This window comes from Aotus nancymaae, unplaced genomic scaffold (genome assembly GCF_030222135.1).
Source record: "Aotus nancymaae isolate 86718 unplaced genomic scaffold, 86718_ANA_hifiasm-v0.15.2.pri h1tg000040l, whole genome shotgun sequence".
NCBI classification, from domain to species: domain Eukaryota; kingdom Metazoa; phylum Chordata; class Mammalia; order Primates; family Aotidae; genus Aotus; species Aotus nancymaae.
The window spans coordinates 93,198,924-93,216,898 of NW_026988454.1; the positions used below are offsets into that span (position 1 = coordinate 93,198,924).

At 37.1% G+C, this 17,975-nt stretch overlaps 1 protein-coding gene across 2 annotated transcripts in view; it reads right to left on the bottom strand.

The window, feature by feature from the left end:
• The window catches only part of KCNQ5 (potassium voltage-gated channel subfamily Q member 5), a 584,724-nt gene that overhangs the window by 160,506 nt on the left and 406,243 nt on the right, over nucleotides 1–17,975 (bottom strand). The gene's annotated exons all lie outside the window — the stretch shown is intronic.

Here is a 17,975-nt window from a genome sequence, read left to right on the forward strand (position 1 = left end):
GGGTTGTTTCTAACTTTGAGAAAGTAATTTTTTTGTTGGTTATGATGGAAGATCCAAGGGGAGACATTAGGCAGAGTTTTGGAGGAGAAGCAGTCTTAGAGAATAGTTTTAAGAATAGGGCAATTTCTGAGAGGTGTTAAATTAAGGAGAACAAATGACCTCTTTTTAGATCACATTAGAACCATGAATATCGACCCCAACTCTATAAAGCACCATTGGGTCTTGGTGGCAATTTTAAACATTTTATTCCATTGGAATGGTACTTTAAGGCTGTAACTAATGTCATTATATTTATCTTTTAGCAGGAAAGTAAAATTAGTATTGGTATCAGTAAGTTTGCTTGAATAAGGACTTTCTAAAAAGTAAACTTAGATTTAAATAATGGTCCTTCAGGAATTTTACAGTATTGGCTTTTTACATTAATTGGTCTGTTAACACTTCATCTATGTAAACATAATATTTATATCCATTTATTACAGCATGAAGAACCACTCTTTAATGGGCAACACTTTCATTTGTTTCTTGACCCAAGTGGCAAAATACAAATTTCAGCAACTTCTGCTTATTAAAAATAATTTTCATAGAAAAGCAGAAAAAGCAGAAACATGATTTCTATGAAAATAAAATGTCATTTAAGTCAGCATGTGTAATTTAATGCAATGAAACATTCTAGGCATTTCAACATTTTATGATTTATTTTTAAACTTTTATTTCAGGTTCAGGGATACATGTGCAGGTTTGTTATATAGGTGAATTGTGCGTCATGGGGGTTTGATGTACCGATTATTTCATCACCCAGGTAGTAAGTGTAGTACCTGATATGTAACTTTTTTAGGCTCCCCCTCCTCCCACTTTCACTTTCCACCTTCAAGTAGGCTCCCATGTCTGTTATTCTCTTCTTTGTGACCGTATAACTCAATGTTTAGCTCCCACCTGTGAGAACATGCGTATTTGGTTTTCTGTTCCCGTGTTAGTTCGCTTAGGATAATGGCCTCTAGTCTCATCCATGTTGCTGCAAAAGACATAATCTTGTTCTTTTTTATGGTTGTATAGTATTCTATGGTGTATGTGTACCACATTTTCTTTAGCCAATCCACCATCAATGAGCATGTAGGCTGATTTCATGTCTTTGCTATTGTGAATAGTGCTGTGATGAATATATGAGTAAATATGCCTTTATGGCAAAATGAATTATATTCCTTTGGGAATATACCCAATAGTGATATTGCTGGGTCAAATGGTCATTTCCTTTTGAGTTCTTTGAGAAATTGCCAAACAGTTTTCCACAATGGCTGAACAATTTACATTTGCACCAGCAGTATATAAGCATCCTTTTTCTCCATAACCTTGCCAGTATCAACAATTTTTTGACTTTTTAATAGTAGCTGTTCTGACTTTTGTGAGATGGTATCTCATTGTGGTTTTGATTTGCATTTATCTAATGATTAATAATGCTGAGTATTTTTTTCATCTGCTTGTTGGCCACATGTATATCTTCTTTTAAAAGTGTCTGTTCATGGCCTTTGCCCAGTTTTTAATAGGACTGTTTGTTTTTTTGCTTGAAAATTTGTTTAAGTTCCTTACAAATTCTGGATAATAGACCTTTTTCAGATGCATAGTTTGCAAATATTTTCTTCTATTCTGTAGGTTGTCTGTTCACTCTGTTGATAGTTCCTTTTGCTGTGCAGAAGCTGTTTAGTTTAATTAGGTCCCTTTAGTTTAATTGACAACATTTTGTTTTTGTTGAAATTGCTTTTGTCTTTATCACAAAATCTTTGCCAGGTCCTAGGTACAGAGTGATATGTCCCAGGTCATCTTCCAGGGTTTTTATAGTTTTAGGTTTTATATTTAAGCCTTTAACCCATCTTGAGTTGATTTTTGTATATGGTATAAGGAAGGGGTCAAATTTCAGTCTTCTGCATATGGCTAGCCAGTTATCCCAGCATGATTTATTGAATAGGAATTCCTTTCCTCATTGCTTGTTTTTGCTAGGTTTGTTGAAGATCAAATGGTTTGTGTGTGGCATTATTTCTGGGTTATCTCTTCTGTTTCATTGGTCTATGTGTTTTGTGCCAGTACCATGCTGTTGTGGTTACTGTATTGTAATGTAGATTGAAGTCACATAATGTGACACCTCTGGCTTTGTTGTTTTTGTTCAGAATTGCCTTGGCTATTTAGGCTCTTTTTTGGTTCCATATAAATTTTTAAATAGTTTTTTTTTTTCTAATTCTTTGAAGAATGTCATTGGTAGTTTGGTAGGAATAGCACTGAATCTGTAAATTGCTTTGGGCAATACAGCCATTTTAACAATATTGATTACTCCTATCCATGAGCATGGAATGTTTTTCCTTTTGTTTGTATTGTCTCTGATTACTTTGAGCAGAGTTTTATAATGCTCATTGTAGAGATATTTTACCTACCTGGTTAGTGGTATTTTATTCTTTTTGTGGTTACTGTGCATGGGATGGCATTCTTGATTTGGCTCTCAGCTTGGACGCTGTTGGTGTATAGAGGTTCTACTGATTTTTGTACATTGACTTTGTATTCTTAAACTTTGCTGAAGTTGTTTATCAGACCAAGGAGCTTTGGGGCAGAGACTATGGGGTTTTCAAGGCATAGAATCATACTGATTGGAAACAGGGATAGTTCGACTTCCCCTCTTCCTATTCAGATGGCTTTTGTACCTTTCTGTTGCTTGATTGCTCTGGCTAGGACTTCCAGTACTGTGTTGAATAGGACTGGTAAGAGAGGACATCCTTGTCTTGTTCTTGTGTTTAACAAGAATGCTTCCAGCTTTTGCCCATTCAATATGACGTTGGCTGTGGGTTTCTCATAGATGGCTCTTAATATTTTGAAGTATGTTCTTTCAATGTCTAGTTTGTTGAGGGGTTTTAACATGAAGGGTGTTGAACTTTATTAACAGCCTTTTCTGCATCTATTGAGATGATCATGTGGTTTTTGGTTTTAATTCTGCTTATGTGATGAATCACATTTATTCATTTGCATTATGTTGAACCAACCTTGTGTCCCAGGAATGAAGCCTCCTTGATAGCGGTGGATTAGCTTTTTGATATGCTGCTGGATTCAGTTCACTAGTATTTTATTGAGGAGTTTTGCATCTATGTTCATCAAGAATTTGGCTTGAAGTTGTTTTTGTTGTTGTTGTTGTTGTGTCCCTGCCACGTTTTGGTACCAGGATGATGCTGGTTTCATAGGATGAGTTAGGGAGGAGTCCATTCTCCTTCTGTTTTTTTGGAATAGTTTCAATAGGAATGATACCAGCTCTCCTTTATACTTCTTGTAATAGTCAGCTGTGAATCCCACAGGTCCTGGGCTTTTTCTGGTTGATAGGCTATTACCGATTCAATTTTAGAATTCATTATTGGTCTCTGTCCAGGATTCACTTTCTTCCTGGTTCAATCTTGGAAGGTTGTATGTTTCAAGGAATTTATCCATTTCTTCTAGGTTTTCTAGCTTGCGTGCATAGAGGTGCTTTTAGTAGTCTTTGAGGGTTTTTTTAAAAAAAAATTCTGTGGGGTAGGTGGTAACATCCCCTTTGTCATTTCTGATTGTGCTTATTCTGATCTTCTCTTTTTGTTCCCTTATTACTCTAGCTAGCATTTTATCTATCTTATTTATTCTTTCAAAGAACCAAGTCCTAGATTCATTTATCTTCTGTATGTCTCAATTTCCTTCAGTTTTTTGTGTGTGTCTCAATTTCCTTCAATTTAGCTCTGATTTTGATTTCTTGTGTTCTACTAGCTCTGAGGTTGATTTGCTCTTGTTTCTCTATTTCTTCTAGGTGTGATGTTCGGCTGTTAGTTTAAGATCTTTCTAAATATTTGACGTAGGCATTTAATAGCGCTATTAATTTCCCTCTTAACATTGGTTTAGCTGTGTCCCAGAGATTCTGGTATGTAGTATCTTTGTTCTAATAAGTTTCAAAGAATTTCTTCATTTCTGCCTTAATTTCATTGTTTACCCAAAAGTCATTCAGGAGAAGGTTAATTTTAATGAATTTCTATTTTTATTGCACTGTAGCACTGTAGTCTGAGAGTGTGGATGGTATTTTTTTTTTAATTTGCTAAGGATTATTTTATAGCTGATTGGTCAATTTTAGATTATGGGTCATGTGCAGATGAGAAGAATGTATATTCTGTTGTTTTTGGGTGGTGAGTTCTGTAGATGTCTATTAGGTCTATTTGGTCAAGTGTCAAATTCAGGTCCTGAATTTCTTTGTTAGTTTTCTGCCTCAATGACCTGTCTTAATACTGTCAGTCTCCCACTATTATTGTGTGGTTATATAAATCTCTTTGTGGGTCTCTAATAACTTGCTCTATGAATTTGGGTGCACCTGTTTTGGGTGCATATATGTTTAGGATAGTTAAGTCTGACCTTTTGAGGTGAACCCTTTACCGCTATGTAGTGCTCTTCTTTATCTTTTTTGATTTTTGTTGGTTTAAAGTCTGTTTTGTTTGAACTTAGAATAGCGACTCCCACTTTTTTCTGTTTTTCATTTGCTTGGTAGATTTTTCTCCATCTCTTTACTTTGATCCTATGTGTGTCACTGCATGTGAAATGGGTCTTTTCAAGACAGCCCCTTATGCAACTTGCCACTCTCTGCCTTTTAATTGGGCATTTAGCCCATTTACATTTAAGGTTAATATTGATATGTGTGGATCTGAAGGATCAAATCCTATTTTGCATTGTTAGCTGGTTATTATGCAGACTTGTTTGTGTGGTTGCTTTTTGGCGTCAATGGTGTCTGTACTTAAATGTGTTTTTGTAGTGGCCAGTAATAATTTTTCCTTCCATATTTAACATTACCTTTAGGACAATTTATAAGGCAGGTCTGGTGGTAATGAATTCCCTTAGCATTTACTTGCCTGAAAAGAATCTTATTTCTCCTTCACTTGTGAAGCTTAGTTTGGCTGAATATGAAATTCTTGTTTGGAATTTCTTTTCTTTAATAATGCTGAATATAGGTCCTAAATCTCTGCTGGTTCACAGAGTTTCTGCTGTAAGGTCTGCTGTTAGCAATTTTTTTTTGTTTCATTTTGACCTTGGAGAATCTGACAAGTATGTGCCTTGGGGATGGTTGTCTGTGTAGTATCTCACAGTGGTTCTCTGCATTTTCTGAATTTGAATGTTGGCCTCTCTAGCAAAGTTTGGGGAATTTTCATGGATGATATCCTGAAATACGTTTTCCAAGTTGCTTGCTTTCTCTCCCTCTCTTTCAGGGACATCAGTGAGTCATAGATTTGGTGTCTTTTACATAATCCCATATTTTGGAGATTTTGTTCATTCTTTTTAATCTTTTTTTCTTTATTTTTCTCTGAGTTATTTCAGAGAAGCAATATTCAAGCTCTGAGATTCTTTCCTCACTTGATCAATTCTGCTGTTATATTTGTGACTGTATTCTGAAATTCTTGAAGTGAGTTTCTCAGCTCTATCAGATCAGTTTGGTTCTTTCTTAAAGTGGCCATTTCATCTTTCATCTCCTGTATCATTTTGTTGTATTCCTTAGAATCCCTGGATTAGGTTTACACTGTCTCCTGAATCTCAGTGATCTCTGTTCCTATCCACATTCTGATTTCTGTTTTTGTCATTTCAGCTGGTTAAGAATCATTGCTGGGGAAATACTGCAATTGTTTGGAGGTAAGATGGCACTCTGACTTTTTGAGTTGCCAGGGTACTTGCACTAGTTCTTTCTCATCTGTGTGGGCTCATTTTCCTTCAGTCTTTGAAATTGCTGTTCTTTGGATGGGTTTTTTTTGCTTTTATCTTCTTTGATGCCCTTGAAGGTTTGAATCTTGTATAAGGTGGGTTCAGTTGACTGGCATTGTTTCTGGACGAATTTAGGGGGACAAGGCTCAGCTCAGAACTTTTGAGCGCATGCTCTAACTCTGGGAGGCTGTTATTGGATCCCTGAGTTTGTTCTCTGGCTCCTTGAGGTTAGGAACCTGCTGCATTGGAGGGGCTGAGGTGTTCTTGGACCTCTGGCCATAACACTCTGATGGGTGGTACCAGCCAAAGCACTTTGTTGGGGTGGTGGCAGCAGGATCTGTGCTCACTTGTAAGTGTCAAGAGCAGTGGCAGTGTGGTGGGGCGAATGCTCATCAACTGGGGCAGAGTGCTGGTAGCCATGGGGCTGCTGGCCTCCACATGCACGCTCATGCTGGTAGCAGTGTCAGTGCGGGGGCAGGCTGGTGGGTGTGGGACTGCCAGCCTCCATGCATGTGTTTATGCTGGCAGCAGTGGCAGAGTGGGGCAGGAGGTGGGGCTGCTGACCTCCATGCACATACTCACATTGGCATTTCTATATTTTAAAAGGAAACAGTTTGGCAGTTTCTGATAAAGATAAACAAGCACCATATGACCCTAGAGAAATAAAAACTTATGTTCATACACAAACCTGCAGGCAAAAGTACATAGCTGCCTTATTTGTAATAGCCAAAAGCCAGAAACAGCCCAAATGACCTTTATTAGGTAAACAAATATATAAATTATGTTACCTCTGGATCATGGAATTCTATTAAGCAATAAACAGGAATGCACCATTGATGCACTTGGATGGATCTCAAGAGCATCATACTGAGTGAGAAAAAGCCAATTTCAAAAGATTACTATTTTACAAGTTCATTTATATAACATTATAAAAATGACAAAATTATAGTGAAACAGAACAGATTAGTGGTTCTCTAGGGTTAAGATTGAAGAGAGGGAGTACCTGTAAAGGAATAATACAAAGTACATTATTCTAAGTTTATTTAGGGTGATGGAAAAGTTCTGTATCTTCATTGTGGTGGTGGTTTAATGCATACATGCATGAGAAAAATTTGATAGGAGTGTATATAAAAATTGAATGCACGTAAAAACTGGTGACATTCAAATAAGGACTATAGTTAATAGTATGTATTCATATCCTGGTTTTGATAGGTAAAATATTTTGTGGAAAGCTTGGTAAAGAGTACATTTAAACATGGAAATTCTGTACTATTTTTGCAACTTCTAAGTAAGTCTAAAGTTATGCAAAAATCTTCAATAAAATACTGGCAAACCAAATCTAACAGCACATCAAAAAGCTTATCCACCATGATCATGTAGGCTTCATCCCAGGGATGCAAGGCTAGTTCAACATACACAAATCTATAAATGTAATTCACCACATAAACAGAACCAAAGACAAAAACCACATGATTATCTCAATAGATGCAGAGAAGGCCACTGACAAAATTCAACAGACCTTTATGCTAAAAACTCTCAATAAACTAGATATTGATGGAATGTATCTCAAAACAATAAAAGCTATTTACGACAAACCTACAGCCAATATCATACTGAATGGGCAAAAATTAGAAGCATTCCCTTTAAAAACTGGCACTAGACAAGGACGCCCTCTCTCACCACTCCTATTCAATGTAGTATTGGAAGTTCTAGCCAGAGCAATCAGGCAAGAAAAAGAAATAGAGGGCATTCAATTAGGAAAAGAAGAAGTCAAATTGTTCGTATTTGCAGATGACATGATCATATATTTAGAAGATGCCATCGTCTCAGCCCAAAACCTCCTTAAGCTGATAAGCAACTTCAGCAAAGTCTCAGGATACAAAATCAATGTGCAGCTATCACAAGCATTCCTATACACCAATAATAGACAGAGAGCCAAATCATGAGCAAACTCCCATTTACAACTGCTACAAAGAGAATAAAATACCTAGGAATACAACTAACAAAGGAGGTAAAAGATCTCTTCAAGGAGAACTACAAACCATTGCTCAAGGAAATGAGAAAGGACACAAACAGATGGAAAAACATTTCATGCTCATGGTTAGGAAGAATCAATATTTTGAAAATGGCCATACTGCCCAAAGTAATTTATAAATTCAATGCTGTCCATCAAGCTACCATTGACCTTCTTCACAGAACTAGAAAAAACCACTTAAAACTTCATATGGAACTAAAAGAGAGCCCACATAGCCAAGACAATCCTAAGCAAAAAGAACAAAGCTGGAGGCATCATGCTACCTGACTTCAAACTATACTACAAGGCTACAGTAATCAAAACAGCATGGTACTGGTACCAAAACAGAAATACAGACCAATGGAACAGAACAGAGGCCTTGGAAGCAATGCCACACATCTACAACCATCTGATCTTTGACAAACCAGACAAAAACAAGCAATGGGGACAGGACTCCTGTTTAAAAAATGGTGTTGGGAAAACTGGCTAGCCATATGCAGGAAGCTGAAACTGGACTCCTTCCTTACACCTTATACTAAAATTAACTCCAGATGGATTAAAGATTTAAACATAAGGCCTAACACCATGAAAACCCTAGAAGAAAACCTAGGCAAAACCATTTAGGACATAGGCATAGGCAAGGACTTCATGACTAAAACACCAAAAGCAATGGAAACAAAGCCAAAATAGACAAATGGGACCTAATTAAACTTAAGCACTTCTGCACAGCAAAATAATCATTAGAGTAAACTGGTAACCAACAGAATGGGCAACAAATTTTCACAATCTACCCATGAGACAAAGTGCTAATATCCAGAATCTGCAAAGAACTAAAGCAAATTTACAGGAAAAAAACAAACCCATTCAAAAGTGGGCGAAGGATATGAACAGACACTTTTCAAAAGAAGACAAATACGTGGCCAACAAACATATGAAAAAATGCTCATCATCATTGTTCATTAGAGAAATGCAAATCAAAACCACATTGAGATACCATCTCACACTAATTAGAATGGCGATCATTAAAAAATCTGGAGACAACAGATGCTGGAGAGGATGTGGAGAAATAGGAACACTTTTACACTGTTGGTGGGAGTGTAAGTTAGTTCAACATTATGGAAGACAGTGTGGCGATGCCTCAAGGATCTAGAAATAGAAATTCCATTTGACCCGGCAATCCCATTACTGGGTATACACCTAAAGAACTATAAATCGTTCTAGTATAAAGACACATGCACGTGTATGTTCATTGCAGCCCTGTGTACAATAGCAAAGATGTGGAACCAACCCAAATGCCCATCAATGATAGACTGGACAAAATAAATGTGGAACATATACACCATGGAATACTATGCAGCTATAAAAAACAATGAGTTCATGTCCTTTGTAGAGACATGGATGAACCTAGAAACCATCATTCTCAGCAAACTGACACAAGAACAGAAAACCAAACACCACATGTTTTCACTCATAGGTGAGTGATGAACAATAAGAACACTTGGGCACAGGGAAGGGAACAAAGCTCACAGGGCTAGGTTGCGGGGGAGTGGGGGGGGGGTGGACAGTGTGGAGGTGGGAAGGAGGGGGAGGGATAACACTGGAAGAAATGCCTGATATAGGCAACGGCGGCGGGGAGGAGGTGGGGATGGAGACAGCAAACTGAAGTGTCATGTATGTACCTATGCAACAATCCTGCAGGATGCAGGACGTGCACATGTACCCCACAGCCCAAATACAATAAAAAAAAAAGTTATTCCAAAATAAAAGGTTGAACATCTTTTATAATACTTACATCTATTTCCTTTCCTTTCCTTTCTTTCCCTCTCTCCTTCCCCGCTTCCTCTCTCCCTCCCCCTTCCCTCTTCCTCCCTCCCTCCCTCCCTCTCTTCCTTTCTTCCTCTCTCTCTCTCTCTTTCTTTCTTTCTTTCTGTCTGTCTGTCTTCCTCTGTTGTCCAGGTTATAGAACGGTGGTACAGTCATAGCTCACTGGACCATTGAACTCCTGGGCTGAAGTTATCTTCCCCCATCAGCCTCCTGAGTAGCTGGGACTACCAGTATTTACCACCACACCCAGCAATTTTTTTTTTTTAATAGAGATGGGGTCTCATTATGTTGCCCAGATTAATGATTCTGAACTCTTGGGCTCAAGTGATCCTCCTACCCTGGTCTCCCTTTAAAGTGCGGGGATTACAGGCATGAACCACTGTGCCTGATCTGTTTTCTTTTAAACTTTAGATAATGGCCCCTGGAAGGAGGGAGATCTGGGGACAGAAATTGAATCTCATCACATGGCTTATTCGTTTTCAAGTAGAACCCCTTTACTTATGTTTCAAAGTAAGGAAAATAAGATTCTTTGCCAGTTCTGGCCAGTGGAATTAGAATAATTGCTTTCATGGCCTCAGACATCACCTAGAGCATGCTGAAAATTTGGATCCTGAAAAGACAGATGCTAATCTATGTAATATGGTTTCCCAGTGATCTGTTAATAAATTCATTTTTCCTGCTCCTTCATTATTTTTCCACATGTAGATTAAATGGATTATACTATAATTATATTTGACTCTAACAAGAGGCAGTGCTTTAGAGCAATGAGCTATTGGGAGGCCAGCATGCTATTCCTAGCTTTACTGCTGATTCATGGGCTAAGGACAAAGCAGCCCCACTTCACAGTGCCTCGACTTTTCTGTCTATAGAGTGAGATAAACAATGTCTCAGAGGGACATAGTGCTGCTTTGTAAGCTCTATATTCTAACTGAGCTCCAAATTCCTTTATAGAAAGGTGCTCTTTGAAGACTTAAAGATGTATTTATATTGTTGTTGTGACTCTTAATAGAAATGAAACTTTAAAATCTAATTTTAAAAGCCTCCTCCTGCACAGTACATTATCCACATCTTAAATGCTGCAATCAACTATGCACTGAGTTGCTCCATGATATTTATTGAAAATAAAAAAGGCACCACAAAGACAAACCATAGAACATTTTCAAAGCCATGTGCAGTGGCTTAACTGCAGGACTTCCACTGAAGTTAATGGGACTCATACTGGCAAATTGCAGGCACCACTTTGAAAATTTACCCCATAGTGACAGTTTAATGCTTCTTATTGATCATACAGTTTCAGATAACATCTCAAGGCAAAAAGGAACAATTTCTCAAAAGAAATAAACAATCTTTAATGAAATAATTCTGCACTGCAATCATCATAACTAACAGTATGGAATAGAGTCCTTTGGCAAGGAGGCTCTTAGGAATTGCTTATTGGCGATACTTACCACTGGGGCTGTAAAATAGTTTCCATCACATTTCAATTCCACTTCCTCATAGAAAATAACATTTTTTTTAAAAAAATGTAAAATTTTATGTTTATAAGGGCAGAAATATAGAAACACAGAAAATTCAGAACATTATTTCCTTATAAACTTATGTTTATATTTTTCAGAATGGGTAATAATTTGTAAACTGCTGATATGAAGTTCCAACAGGCATAGATAACTAAAGAACCCAGGGCATTAAACAACCATACTTTTTGGTGCCTGATTAATGTTCTTGTTCATAACCTGAATAGTATTCACATTAGGGCTGCCAGCAACCTGTTGGACCTTTGCCTGGTGACCTGTCTTAAGACGCCACCTTGATTCAGGGTAGCAGAGCCTACATGGCCTTCAGGGTGCGACCTCTGCCTGTCTCTCCATCACCTTCTACTATTCTCCCCACTGCTCATTGAGCTCCAGCCACAATACCTTACATCTCCACCTTGTACAACCCAAGCTTATCAAGTGTGAATAATCCTTGCAATTACAATTCCCCGGCCTGGAAAGATCTGGGCCTACACCTTCTCATGGTTGGCTTCTTCTTAATATTCAGGTCAACTCAAGTGTCAACTATTTAGACTTTCTCAGACCACCCAAGCTAAGATAGCCTCTACTCTCTCTCTTTTATTTTCTTCATTGTGGTTATCTGTAGTTGATATCATCTTGTTTTTCAAAAACATATTTGTATATTGTTTTCTTTGTCCATGAACATATTAGCTCTACAAGAAGAAAGACCTTGTCCATTTGGTGCCATACAGCCCCTCCAACATCAATAAGCATGCTTGGACATGGTAGAAATTGTATAAATGTTTGATGGATGACTCAAACATAATCTCAAACCTGGGGGTAATCCTTTGCTCCTTTGTTTTATACAGTCACTCATGATATTCAATAGCCTTCTTTCCAGAACTACTTCAATTTCCATCACCTTTGCTCTGTAATACCATAATTATAGTATACCTCCTTTCAGTTTTGACATTCTCTAAGGGCACAGGAGATTCTATTCTTACAGGCAGGGACCGTGTTTTAGTCACTTTTGTATCCTTTGTACCTAAGATTCTGTTTGGCACATAATAAATACTCTGTGATTGAATTTTCTTATGTTACTTGTGATAGTACAGAATGTTAACACAGCATATTATAGTGCTCTACTAAAGTTTGTAGAAAAAGTGGAAAATAGTCTTTATTCATTTGCCTCTTAGGAAATAAATTTTCTTCATATGGTCCAATCATATCAGCTAAGCAAGCTACCTCAGAAGTTCAACTTTCAGATTTGTATACCAAGTCAACAATTACCTAAATTATCAATAGTTTATTAATGTTTACAAACATTTGAAGGTATTCCTAAAAGTAATGTTACTTGCTCTTGAGATGTCTCCAATTTGGAACCACCCAGGGAGCCTCATGATAACATCTACTCAAGAGCATACGCAAGTTTGATACAGGCAAGTAAGTCTATTTTAGACCCTAATTTCACCTTCAGGTTAGAGAGCAGCAATAAGTAACATAATTTAGTTAAAATAATAAAGGCTGATACTGCAATTAATGTTCTATAAAGCCTGGCTTTTCATATTCAATGATTTTATGATTTGAATTACTAATGATAAGCATAACGGTATCATGTTCTTTTGTTTATAAGTGGATGACAATAGACAAGGTTTAATTAAATTATTATTATTATTATTTTTTGAGATGGAGTTTTGCTCTTGTTGCCCAGGCTAGAGTACAATGGTGCGATCTCAGCTCACCACAATCTCTGCCTCCTAGGTTCAAGTGATTCTCCTGCCTCAGTCTCCCAAGTAGCTGGAATTACAGTTGTATGCCACCATGCCCAGCTAATTTTTGTATTTTTAGTAGAAATGGAGTTTCTCCATGTTAGTCAGGCTGGTCTCAAACTCCTGACCTCAGGTGATCCACCCGCCTCAGCCTCCCAAAGTTCGGGGATTGCAGGTGCGAGCCACTGCGCCTGGCCTAAATTTAATTTTAAAATGCTAATAAACAGTAAAGGAAATTTACCAGTTGGGTATGTATACTTTACTAGAGTGAAATCATGAGAAATAAATCTAGGTTCTTTCTTAACTTTGGGCATATTTCTTAAGTCTTATCTTACTTACTTATAAACTTTGGGCATATTTCTTAAGTCTTGTCTTACTTCTTACTTATAAAGACCAGGCATGGTGGCTTACACCTGTAATACCAGCATTTTCGGAGGCCGAGGTGGGTAGATCACTTGAGGCCAGGAGTTCGAGACCACCCAGCCAACATGGTGAAATCCTATCTCTATGAAAAATGCAAAAATTAGCTGGGTGTGATGGCATGTGCCTGTAGTCCCAGCTACTCAGGAGGCTGAGGCATGAGAATGGCTTGAACCCAGGAGGTGGAGGTTGCAGTGACCTGAGACTTGCCACTGTACTCCAGCCTGGGTGACGGAGACTCTGTCTCAAAAAATAAAACAAAATAAAATAAAAATAAATAAATAAAATGTGACATTATAGTACTTATGTAGAATTAAATAAGACCATATTTATAAAGTGCTTAGAGCAGTACCTAATATATAGTAGTTCTCAATAAATATCAGCTATTATTAACTAGAGGGATTGAAATGGTTTTAATGTTTTGTGATCAGTCAATCCAACCGGTTTGAATTGTCTTCAGATGGTCCAATTAATCACATGGAAGGAATCTATGTGCACTGAGAGAGTCTGAACACTTAGAAGTAAAAAGTCACAGAAGAGTATATGACTAACAGGAAATAAGTGAAATAATAATTTCTACTAAAGAGGAAGAGAGTAGAAGGTATAGAAAATAATGTCACTCAAGAGTCTCTTAGAACAAAAGATGGAGAAGGTAGAGAAATAGAAAAATGATGTCTCAAATCAATTTAGAACCCAGTGGCAGTTTTGTAATCTGTGATATAACTTTTGAACACATTAGCAACTTGTCTTTTAATGAGATGAAATCATAGATATATTAGAGTAGCCTCAGCAATGTGGTTTATTTTAATAAAGGCTTTAATTTTATTTTATCCAAGTAGGATAAAATAAAAATTTATTTTATGCATCTTTTGTCCTCTTGTGAAAATAATTACACTGAAAAGAAACTGTTGAAATCACAACAAGAAATCAAATTACACTTAGCATCAAATATAGACTGAAGACTAATAACAGGCTGGTATTTTCTGCTTCATTGAGACTTCCTGCAAAACTGAAAAATATGGCCCTGTTGTATCTGCCTTTGAAAAGCATCATCAAGGAACCTAAAAAGCCACTGTGAGAAGTAATTTGTTGGATTCCTGACACATCAGGCTCATTATTGTGATCCGAGTATCAGCCTTTGGCACTATTTGCAATTTTCGGGTAGGTCAGTAATGAAAGCTAGAAAAAGGATGACTATGAAATCAGTCTTAGAGGTTATTCACAAATTCTTTATGCTGATGTTACTGGGTGAGTGATTTGTGTTTGCACATAGAGAAATCATAAAGCAGCCAGCCCAGGTAAATGAAGGGTAGCTTGGATGGTCATTCCAAAATACACTAGACTATCCAAATCAGCAATGCAGCAATTATTGCTCATAGCTATAGAAATGTTATTATGACAGAAGAGTCTTAGGGGAGAGATTAAAATTGAACACATATATATAAGGAAGAATTTTATATTCTAGATAAGATTTTACCAATTTTCAAAGCAAACTCTCAAAATCAAGTAGAGATAAATCAATATACAGTAGTAATGAGAGAAAGTACCAAACTTAAAAACATTAAATAGATTTTTTCTTCCCTTATATTACAATTATTTAAAATATGTTTCCCAAACACAAATATGTAATGATTTTATGATTTATGAAATCAATGAGCTTTTGAAATGCTCTTTGTTCTGGCTAGAGTACAAGGGTAAGGAGGGTGGGCAGTCCAGAAGGAGACATGCTAAAATCTTCAGGAATTAGCCTATAAAACCTCTATCAATTGAGCCTTTGTCAATAGGGTGCAATACTATATAAGGCTTGTTAGCTGACCATAGTAGCAGCTTTAGTCTGTTTCGAACTGGAAAGAAAAACATTGGTGTGCTTACAGAAAGCACTTCTCAGGTTGAAGGCACAGCCAGTCTACCACAATCTTTTCTATGTTCTTTTCTTGAATCAAGAAAAGACTTCTAAAAACATTTGGGTGTATACTTGGCATGTTCAGAGTAATCAAATCTTACAAATACATGAAGTTTTGAGAGGTTTTAGCTACATTTCCAAACACTCATTCAGAACAGTTATCATGAACAGATGAGAGATGCTATTCCTTTTTTCATTTTGTCACAGTAAATCAGCTTGAACAAGGGGACTACAGTGTTCACTTGACTATTTTACAAGTTACATCAAGCATTTTTATGAACCTGTTGAACAGGCCTAGAAATAGTCTCAACAGTTATCTGGTACAGCTTGCTGCCTTCAGGAAGGTGATGTTAGATTCTTCTGTGTAGGTTAAATTTTACTGACCTCATGCTGATAAGCCATGTTTGAATGTGCTTCACTATAACATCTGTTCAGCTGGACCTTGGATCAAACATGTACATTTAATAAAAGACTAAAAAAAATTCATAGGTATCCTAACTGTAAGTACAAATCTAGACCTTGTTCTAATGGGATTCATTATGTATTTATCCATGAAATTTTCTTCCAAAGCAATTAATTTACTAGAGGTAAAATATCTAAATAAAGAAAAGGGCTGATGGGCTAACAAAACTGCAATTATGCCTAAACCATGTCATACTAGTTTTTTTTTGAGACAGGGTCTTACTCTGTTACTCAGGCTGGAATGTAGTGGCAGGAACATGCCTCACTGCAGCCTCGAGCTCCTGGGCTCAAGTGATTCTCCAGTCTCCGTCTTCTGAGTAGTTGGGACTTCAGGTGCATGCTGCCACGCCTGGCTAATTTTTCAATTTTTGTAGAGACAGGGTCTTTTCATCCCAGGCTGGTCTCAAACTCCTAGGCTCAAGTGATCTGCCTTCCTTGGCCTTCCAAAGGGGTGGGATTACAGGCAGGAGTGACTGTGCCAGGACTCATACTAAATTTTTAAGGTCACTATTGCTAGGTCCAAAGGCAAATAAGAATATAGATAACATAACATTATTTTTAGAACTACATAATATATCAAGACCTGCAAGGACCTGAGAAAGGAAGAGAAAGACTAAAGGACTAAGATGTGTTGATGTATCCATAACTGAAAACAGTTATCAAAAGGCAACAGACATTTGGGAAAAAACCTTCTGTTTAGTATGGAGGCCAGAGATACATTGGCATTGCTTCTGAATTGGAACAAAACCAGTTTTTAATTGGTTTTAAAATCTGGAATGAAACATCTTTCCAGTCATCCATGAACTGACCTTATCCTGTAGAAGTTGAGTGAATCTTGGCTAACCATCTGCCTTGTGAATTGTCTTGTTTGGGCCCCTTATGGGACAGAAAGTACTTGTTGTGCAGTAGTTTCACATCAAGTTACAGTCCTTCGTAATGCTGCCTAAGTAGAGAATTCAGAGAGAAAAATATATCTCCAGGGAGAAAAATCTAATGCCTTCACTAATATGCCTTGGGGCTTTAAGAACCTTCAAGGCTGGGAGTTACCACCTACTTTCCTCCATACCTTAGCATAACAGCTTCCAAAAAGAAGTAAAGCCTATTATTGGAGAAGATAGACAGCTGGACAAACAGACTGCATTCATGAGGGCCAAATCTATTTTAAGATAGATTTAACTTAGAATTGCACTAGATTCACTATTGTAAAACTAGTGCCTCACCCACAACCAAATTTCCATAAATTCCGGTTTAATAAATGAAGACTTTTGAAATGTGCATACTATGAAAGAAGTATGGAATAAAGGAGTCTTCTTAACAGTGCCCACGGATGGGGATACACTTTCTTCCTTGAATCCATTATGCCCCCACAGTAGGGAACAGAAGTAAGGGAGGAAACTAAGAAGATTACTCAGTAACTCCTGACTCCTAAAACAAAAAGGAAAACCTGTGGTAGCTGAAGAAGATAGTCTAAACTATTTTGTAAATTAAAAACCTACTTTTTTCAGGTTGAAAATAGTTGAAATAAATAAGCCTCATCAAGAATTTTTAGTATTTGGGTTTGAATGACTGCCTAAGAAGTAATAAAGACTAAAAAGCAAGAAAACCAAATTTAGCTGCTAAATAATAATAGTAATAGCTTTTATATATAGACTTCTCAATTTTACAATACTTTTAAATATTACTGAGAAATGTTAGATCTTAATTCCAGAATGTTCTATGGCCTCTTCATTGGGAAGTATAATTTCAAGCTGGAACCCAGGTGAATGATGTCTCTCAGACACTACAGCAGCTAGGGAGGTGCCGAGATGTGCTATGTATTTGGGGATTTTGGGTTGGAGGGTGGGGGACTCATATTTCAGAGTGTAGAACACTTCGTTCAGTCTAAAGTTGCCAGTGCATTAAGTAAACCATACTTATAATCATTCTTGAAGAATGTTAATTGATATGCATTACCAGTACCAATGTATGGCTATCTATTCCAGCTGATCTAAAGCATAACCTGGTGTCATATTGTAGAGCAAAAAACGTTTTTTATATTCACTGAAATCAATGCTCCCCTAAATCAGGGCAACACTGGAGTACCATATATTTCCATATAAGTCAATTGATATAAGTTGGTGTTCTAGAGCCAAATTGCCTGGCTAAAATTCCAGCTCTACCACTTAGTAGCTGTATGACATTCAGCAACTAACTCAGCCTCTCTTTGCCTCAAATTCTTCAACTGTAAAATGGGGATAATAAAAATATCTACCTCATAATGCTGTAAAGGATTAAATGAGTCGACTTTTTCAAAACACAAAAGTGCCTGGTCCATGATAAATACTCCATGGATGTTAGCTTTTAATATTAATCAAATATTGCAA